The sequence below is a fragment of the Natator depressus genome, chromosome 1 (assembly GCF_965152275.1).
Source record: "Natator depressus isolate rNatDep1 chromosome 1, rNatDep2.hap1, whole genome shotgun sequence".
NCBI lineage: Eukaryota > Metazoa > Chordata > Testudines > Cheloniidae > Natator > Natator depressus.
The window spans coordinates 22,777,679-22,787,111 of NC_134234.1; positions in this window are offsets into that span (position 1 = coordinate 22,777,679).

The window sequence follows — 9,433 nt, forward strand, 5'->3', positions numbered from 1 at the left end:
TTGCATTTGGCTATATCAAAGTGAATTTTGTATGAATGAGTCAAGTTTACCAAGCAAACCAGATCGCTTTGTATGATTGCTCTGTCCTTATCATTATTTACCAGTTCTCCAATCTTTGTCAGATTCCATCAGCAGTGATTTTATATTTACCATGTATATATTTTTATATACAAGTATATATCTCTATGCTACTATATTTGTATATACTACTCATGATGGCCCATGGCTTTGCCAGTCAGATTTAAGGCTTTATGGTAAGTATAAGTGAGGAGGGAGGGCTGTTGTGCTGATAGATATTTGTTGATTTGTGCATGGGGTGAATGAGAGCTGTTTGCTGTGGTGAAGGGTTATGTGTGTTTGGATTACTGTGTGTGCTGCTTGTGTGGGTGGCTGTGTTCATTTGTGTCTGGGGGTGGGGATATGCTGGGGGAGATTTTGTGTGGGTGCCACATGAGGGGTTTGTGCCATGGTGAGGGGCTATGTGTGCTTGGGGTTGTTGTGTTGTTGGTTGAAGAGATGTGGCTGTTGGGCTAAGTAATTTACCATCTATGCAGTCTTCTTCAGGCAACCAATAAACTTGTTGCATGCAAATTAGTTGTAGAGTAATGGTGCTGATTGGTTGAGTAGCTCTGATATCACAATGGGCTAGGACTCTTGGCATGGTATAGACACAGGTCAGGTGTGACTGGTGAAGTCAAAATGGCTGAGAACTTAAAAATTGGATGGTAACAGACCATGAAACCCAAAGATGATTAAACCTGATGATATTCTGAACATAAAAGATTTTCTGTCATGCTTGTAGCTATTTCCATCCCTTCACACTGACTCAATAGACAGTCTAGGCTTCAGAGTGACATACAGACAGAGGGACAATCCTAAAATCTTATACATTTAGATGAGGCAGCTTTGCCACTAGTCTGGTGGCTGGGCTGGCAGATGAAGGATTCTCTGACCCCAAATGAAGTCACTCTGAAAACTGAAGAAGAGTCTACTGGAGTGGGAGAATCAATTTTTTAAAAAAAGGAGGGGGAGAGGGGAAGATAGTAGAAGCAGAAGCAGGTGATGATATCGGCAGCAAAGGAAAGCTGAGGAAGGAAATAATCCAACATGTTATAATTATAAGATTCCTAGCCAACGAAATACGAATAGATGATGTTAACCCTATGAAAGTAGCTGACTGGATTACAAAAAGAGAGAGAATACGGTAAGATCTAGGAGGCTGGGAGATGGAGTCTTTTAATTGAATGTAAAAACAAAGTGCAAGCTGATAAACTGATAAAAACTAAAATGCTAGAGAAAGTTAAAATAAGTTGCTAGCTACCAACTATCTGACTGAAACAAAAGGGTAATATATGGAGTGCTATTAGAGCTGACAAATGATGAGAACCAAAAGCACAGGAGAAGGTAAGTGACTAATTAGTAAACAAGAAAGAGAAAGCAGGCCATCTACAGCTGTACTGATTATGTTTAAGGGAGGGACTCTATCTGAGAAAGTAGCACTAGGTTTTCAGATACTCGGGACCAAGTCATATATCCCCCCACCCCAACCCACCCCCTTAAGGTTATTACAGTGGTTCCCAATCTTTAACAACCCACGAACCCCTTTCATGAAAATATCAAATCTCGCAAACCACCTCCTAAAAATGAATATTTCCAGGGATTTTCTCCCTTACCTGAGCATAAACAATAGAAGCAGTGATTTTGGAAATAATGTGGTTTTTTGTAAGCAGAGTCAGGATGAGCTCTACCCTGACATCTGGTGGCGAGTTGTGGTGGGTTGTGGAAAAGAACTTCAGGGGCTGATCTTATTTGCATAGGCACACCCACCCTGCCTAGATGGTCACTTTGGCTGCTGTAGGAGACCCAGTTTCTCTGTTATTGGGGCAGGAATAAACTGTTGTTGTGCTGATTTATGTGAATCAAGGACAGGGGAACTGTACTTGGCCTTTTGTTATGATGGAGGGACTCACCATCAACTAAGCAGCACTCGCTAGGCAAGGGTCATGGGTTCCAAAACCCAGTGAAAGAAGAACAGCTGGGGATAGGTATTAATGCCTGGTGGTATGGGTTCCCTGGTGAGGGTTCTACATGCTAATTGTACTGTCTCCTCTCTCTACTGTGGCATATCAGAGCTAATTTTGATTCCAATAGGAGTCTAGTTAGAGGCTGCTAAGCTGATATCACTTTGGGCCAATGGTGAACCAGCACTGAGGCTCTCCTACTACAAGCTGAAATCACTGAGCATTGTGTTGGGGGGGGGCGAAGCTATATTGTGGAGCAGTTCGTGGGATGGCTGGTGGAGCAGAGCAGTTTGTGAGATAGCTGGAGTGGCTCATGGAATGGTTGGTGGAGTGGAGCGGCTGCTAGAGCAGAGCGACTCATGGGATGGCTGGTGGGGCAATTGGCTTTGGACTATGTAAGGTGCCCCTTAACCCTCCCCCATTTCCACCCAGGTTGGGAGGTAAAACTCTGCAGATAAACTTTTGAACTCTGGGGCTGCACTAACCAGGGACAGAGACTTTTGGGTTGTTGGACTTTTGGGACTTTGCATGACTTTTGGGTTGATGGCCTCAAGAACCAAAGGTCCAATTTGCTTGGGGTGAGTTTTTGCTCATGGGTTGTGTTATGAATCCTGGTGGTGGTGTTGCTCTAACATAATGCCACATTGTTTCTCTCTGTTATTAAAAGGCTTTTATTACACTCAGACTCTGTGCTTGCGAGAGGGGAAGTATTGCCTCTTAGAGGCACCCAGCGGGGGTGGTATATATTTGTCCCAGGTCACTGGGTGGGGGCTCGAGCCGGTTTTTGCATTGTGTTATTGGAATGGAACCCCTAGATACTGAACCCGGCCCTTGTTGCTGCCAACTCTGATGGGCAGAAGAGTTACACACCTATTTATTATTACATTATTATTTAGCATTACATAATGAATTTTATTACATTATGAAAACGGCAACATTCTTCTCAGATTTCACTTCTGTAGCTCATATAACTTCGATTTTTCATCAAGGAGTAGCAGACATGAAACAGCATGAAGGTGTTTAAGAAGCCAGCTCAAATAAAGAGTTCCTCCTACAAGATTTTGGGTCTTGAGCAGTCCAGGCAAAAAACACACAACTACAACAAAGCTTAAACTTGTTCTGCCAGGAAGTCATGGTCACTAGGGTCGGGCTGCCAGCCACCACGGGGGTTGGAGTCCCTAGGGGCGGCTGTCTGCCATCACAGAATTTTTTTCTGAGAACCCCCTGATACATTTTGAGAATCCTCAAGGGTTCATGAACCCCAGTTTGGGAACCACTGGGTTATTATAAGCGCCAACAGTATGGGCACGTAGCAGCTGTTTGTAAAGGGAAAACAAGGTGTAGTAAATGTGGGGGAGAGCATTCCTATGAAAATTGTATAGAAGGGATAGAGGTCATGTAGTAATCACAGTCCAGCATACAGAGGGTGTATTGCAGCAAGGCAAGCTTGCTAAAGAGCTACAAAAGAGAACAAATTGTTAACAACATGTTTTATGTGAAGGCTGTAAGGAGACTTTCAAAGCACCGCATGAAGAAGGAAGGAACAGTCAGCACAAGAAAAGGGGAACTGCAGACACAGCTTCATTCTATAAAGAAGATAATAAACACTGGAAGAATAGGGCAATGATAGACTAGTAAAATGAAAGCTTTAGTGCATTTATGATAGAAGTCATAAATTGTACATCACAAACTGGGAAAAAAATCATAGCAGTGGAAAATACTTATATATTAGTAATATGTCAATGGACCTTATTCATGCAATTCTGCATGAAATTGATGGTGAAATATGATCAAGTATAGGGACCTCAATCTTTTATGGGAATATGCACAGCCTGATAGCACATGGTCAAGAACTATCCTGGAAATGAAAGCTAAACAACATGTCATATGTATGCAGGAAACATGGTTGGTTGAAAAGCTTGCATTTAAAATTCCAGGGTATATTGCCTTTAGGCAAGACCAAAAACTTGGAAGAGGAGGAGGCATTTGTACTTTCATAAGGGAAAGATTAAACTACCTTGCAATAGAGAATGAAGAAATAAGCCTAGATAGAATATAATGGAGAAGAGTAATATTTCTTTAAGGATTCATAATATCTATAACCCATGTAGGAAATTAGAAAGTTCAGAGCTACATGAAATAGTGAAGAATGCTAAAAGACCATATATTATATGCAGTGACCTAAAGAGTCATAATAAATTGTGGAGAAGGAAGACAACTGATTAAAAATGGTGTATGCTTAGAAAACAATCTAGTGGTTTTAGATGATGGCACCTCTCACTGTGCCTGAGTGGATCACAGCTGAGGTTGCCAAATTCATGACAGACTGCTGAGAAATAGGACACACTCACCCCGAATTGGAGATTATTCCATCATTAGATTATACCAAGCCAGTAACAAAACTGTATTACCACACTGGTTAACAAGAAGTCAAAAATGCAGTCTCCTTAGGCATTCCAGCCTTTGGCTCACCACTCAGACACTACTAGACTTTATGATGTGTGATTACTGAAAACCAATTTAATCAAATATAGGGTTCTTCTAATTCCAAGGGATCAGCACTTAGGTCAATATATAATTCAGATCTTACCCAATAATCACTCTGATGCTAATCCTTTAGTAACTAAAAACTAAAGGTTTAATAATAAAAGAAAAGAAAGTTATAATGGTTAATAGGTCATATATATACGTACGAGATTTTTCAGTGTTCATAGACCAGGATCATAGCAGTGACGGAATAAACTGGTAGCTTGCAAAAGTCTCTCTGGAGTTAACCAAACATATTAGGGGTCATCAGTCCTTGTCCAAAGCTTCTTTGTTAGAAATTCATTCCAGAGAAATGAAGCAGGAAATGAAGACAAAATGGAGACATCTTGGAGACATTTATATATCCTTCACCATGTGTATGGCATTTTACTGTCCCAAAGAAAGTCCACAGCCCAATGAATGGAAAATTACTAGCCCAAGATGGAGCACTTACATACTTTGATGAGTCACAGAGGCGGCCATTGCCCATATTCTTTCTGAGTTCTCCACAGGAAAGGCTTAATGGGTGGAATGAGTTTCTTCAATGGCCCTTTGTTAGAGTGAAGAGTCCTTGATGAGTCATCAATACATAGCTGCCCGGCACCAATGTAAATTCTATCTGGTGGATAAAAAGAACGAGGAGTACTTGTGGCACCTTAGAGACTAACAAATGTATTTGAGCATAAGCTTTCATGGGCTAAAGCCCACTTCATCAGATGCATGCAGTGGAAAATACAGTAGGAAAAATAAATTTGTTAGTCCCTAAGGTGCCACAAGGACTCCTCGTTCTTTTTGCTGATACAGACTAACATGGCTACCACTCTGAAACCTATCTGGTGGGTGTTACCCAGGAATATAATGCATGAATAAGATACAAGTCCATAGCCAATATTCATAACTTTAGATACAAAGATGATACATGGAGTTAGCCAGATAATTATATCTGATAGACTATAACTTTTCCATTGACATGATATATTTTGTACAAGATTTGTTGCAATTGTATTACAGTGGTAATATCAATTATATAAATGGTCATATTCAATCATACAGCATCACAGCACCTCGACTGGATTTAAGGCAGCAAATGGTAGTTTTTCCTGCTTAGACCTGGGAATTAGAACAGCAGATATCACAAGTAAATGCTACTGGGAAAAATATAAGGAAGAAGGAATGGGGAATGGTCATTTCCCTATACTTATTACTTTTCAAGGGCCAGGTAAGGTTGAAGGTCATGGAAAATTAGCCACCTGGCATTTTAAGAAAGCTAATGGAGAACTATTTACAAGTAAATATACTGAATTTGTGAATAATCACTGTGTGAGTCATGACAGTGAGAATTTCAATGATAATGTAACAAAGGGATTAATAGCAGCAGCTACTGTAGCCATGCCTAGGATATTGAAATACCCCAAAACTAAAAACTCACTTCCATGATGGAATGAGGAGTGGAAAATGGCTGTTAAAGAACAGAACAAGGTGTATAAAAAAGCAAAAAATACAACAAATAGTAAAGATCTAATGAAGTATAAAAGAATTATTTAAAATAATCAAAGAAAGAAACTTGGAGGAAGTACTGTGGATGGATAAACAAGACATCAGAAATATACAAGGAAATTAGAAGAATGAATGGTATTTAGACTAAGTTACATCCCATGTCTTATTGGGACTGACAATATAGTTAGAAGTTCTGATCATGAAAAGCAAAAGTTCTAGCAGAAACTTTCTGAAGGGTGAGTAATGAAGAAAACCAAAGTGAAGTTTCCCACCAGATTAAAAGGCAATTCACTGAAGAGAATCATGATTGATTATGTAGTTGGGGGTAAATATGAAGATACTATACTGAATGAATAGTTTGTATGCAAGAACTTGAGAAAGCTATTGATATCAGCAAGAATACATCCCCTGATAAAGATAATATACCTACCATAATATTTAAATCTCTCTCTGAAAGCAGTTTGAGGGCTATCTTGGAATTATTTAACACTATATGGGAAAAAGAAGTGATACCAGTAAGGGTGGAAACATGCAGTAGTAATTCCAGTATGAAAACCAGGCAAACTATCCACAAAAGTGGATGCTTCTAGACCAATTGCCCTTATGTCCTGCCTGGGTAAAATTATGGAGAGAATGATGAATGAAAGATTGGTTGCCTATTTTTGAAAACAATGGCATTATAGATAGGATGCATCATTGTTCACGTTGCTAAATTACAAACTGAAATACAGGGAGTACAAGTGGCACCTTAGAGACTAACCAATTTATTTGAGCATAAGCTTTCGTGAGCTACGGCTCACTTCAGCGGATGTATTCAGTGGAAAATACCACAAGTACTCCTTTTCTTTTTGCAAATACAGACTAACACGGCTGCTACTCTGAAAACTGAAATACAACAATGTATGAGGCACAAGGGCTTTGTGACAGCTGTCTTTCTAGATATTGAAAAGGCATATGACATGCTGTGAAGGGAAGGCTTATTGTACAAAGTCAGTGTACTAAGGAGAAGAATGTATGTTGGGAAAGTTATGTCAAATATACATAATACTAAAAATGGTACACCACAGGGAAGTGTTATCAGCTTGACCTTATTTAATATTCTGATAAATTGTCTCTCAAAACAAATAAGTGCTGGAATAGGTGTCACTCTATTCACAGATGATTGAGAGTTAAGAGCAAGATTATTGAGGTGGCAGAAAAGAGAATCTACAAAGCATTCTGAGAACCTCTGACCCAGGAAATGCCTGGGGTTTCAGGTTTTCCATTGCCAAAGGATTGAGCATTACAAAAGGGAAAGTTACAAAGGAATGCAAACTGTATTTGTCTGGAGAACAAATGGATATAGTTAAAAGATTCACATTCTTAGGGGTAATATTTGATACTAACTTACTTTGGAAGGATCATATAAACGATGTTAAAGATAAGAGAAGAGTGAGGGGGGATTTGATAGCAGCCTTCAACTACCTGAAGGGGGGTTCCAAAGAGGATGGAGCTAGGCTGTCCTCAGTGGTGGCAGATGACAGAACAAGGAGCAATGGTCTCAAGTTGCAGTGGGGGAGGTCTAGGTTGGATATTAGGAAAAACTATTTCACTAGGAGGGTGATGAAGCACTGGAATGGGTTACCTAGGGAGGTGGTGAAATCTCCATCCTTAAAGGTTTTTAAGGAGCGGCTTGACAAAGCCCTGGCTGGGATGATTTGTGTGTGGTGCATTTATTACAACACCTATATGTGTGCTCCAGACAGGGCCGGCTCCAGGCACCAGCGAACCAAGCAGGTGCCTGGGGCTGCAAATGTAAAGGGGCGGCAATCCGCCCTCAGCAGCGGCGGGAATTCAGCAGCCCCTCCGTCACAGCGCGTTTTGTGCTCAGCGGCAATTCAGTGATGGGGACGCGACTCTTCTTCGGTCACTGGCGGCAGTTCAGCGGCCGCACCATCACTCTGCCTCTGTGTTCGGCAGCAAGTTTTTTTAAATTTTATTTTATTTTATTTTTTTGCTGCTTGGGGTAGCAAAAGTGCCAGAGCCAGCCCTGTTTTCTAGTGAAAACCAGTTACACTATGAAACTACAGAACCTAACTTTCTGGGCCAAAGGTAATGAGAACTGCAATGATCAAAGAACCAAACAAGTTTATGAAGATTGTTGGGAACTCAATAGGTGAATTATAGCACACGATGTTAGAACTCCACAGGCCATTTGAGTTAAAGTGTGGATGTAGGAGATGAAAGACAAGGAAAAGCTGAATGAAACCAAAACTTTCAGTCATGGGAAAATTAGCTATGGATGGAAAGTTCAAACATAGATTAAGATTTATTTCACAAATTTATGGGTACAAAAGAAGTAGTAGTTATTAAAAATGAAGTATTCCAGTATATAGATGAAAAGTGTAGTCAGTTTTGTCAAATATATACAGATAGGTCCTAAAATGAAGAAAAACCAGGAAGAATAGGGATGGCAAAATTGGGAATTAGGACATCTAAAAGAATATCTGACTATGTAGCTACCATGACAGCCAAACTAGTAGCAGCAATGCTAGCATTAAATTGGATCTGGGATGTATGCCCAGCAGCAGTGGTCATTTTTCTGGATTCAATCTCAGGCCTTATGGTGATCAAAAAGAGTGTCTCTGGATGTAGAAGTGATTTATTCAATGCAGTTATATTACTAATAGCAGAGTTAGTACAGATGGGGATACACGTAGCATTAGCTTGGGTTCCAGCACATGTTGGGAAAACAGAGAACGAAATGGTGGACAAAGCAGCTAAAAATGCTGTAAGAAATGGAAGGATTGATGGTAGAGTAAACAGGATTTCAAATGCCTAGACCAGACAAATTTAAAAGAGGAATGTCAAAAAAAATTGGATTAATGAAAAAAGAGAGAGAAAATTTTTTGAATTATGCCCTCGAGTTGATGCTTATGACGCACTTCAGGGCTTGCATAGGACTAATGAAGCGCTTTTGTTTAGAGTACTAATTGCCCATTTTGGCTTAAACAAAATCCCTTTCTGAATAAAAAGGACACAAAGATGGACTATGTGCACTCTGTCAGGTGGAAGAAACAATTGATCACCTTTTATGGGTATGGAAGGGCGCTGATTTTAAAAAATGGAAAAACTTTTTGAGGAATATAAACATCTTAAGGTAAAAAAATACATGACATGACTTAGTAACAATGTGGGGGAAATGGAGTATTATGAATAAGGTGCAGACACGTTATGTGAAAGACACAGGGCAGCGTGAGAGCATAGACACTGCCAAGGAGTGAGGAATTACAGTTTCTGGCAGCTATAGACCATTCAGTGAAGGCTGCTTTGCCATAAAAATGAGAAAAGGAAGAAAAAAAGCTTTGCCACTAACGCCCAAACCCTAAAAGGTGTTTAGGCGCCTGCCG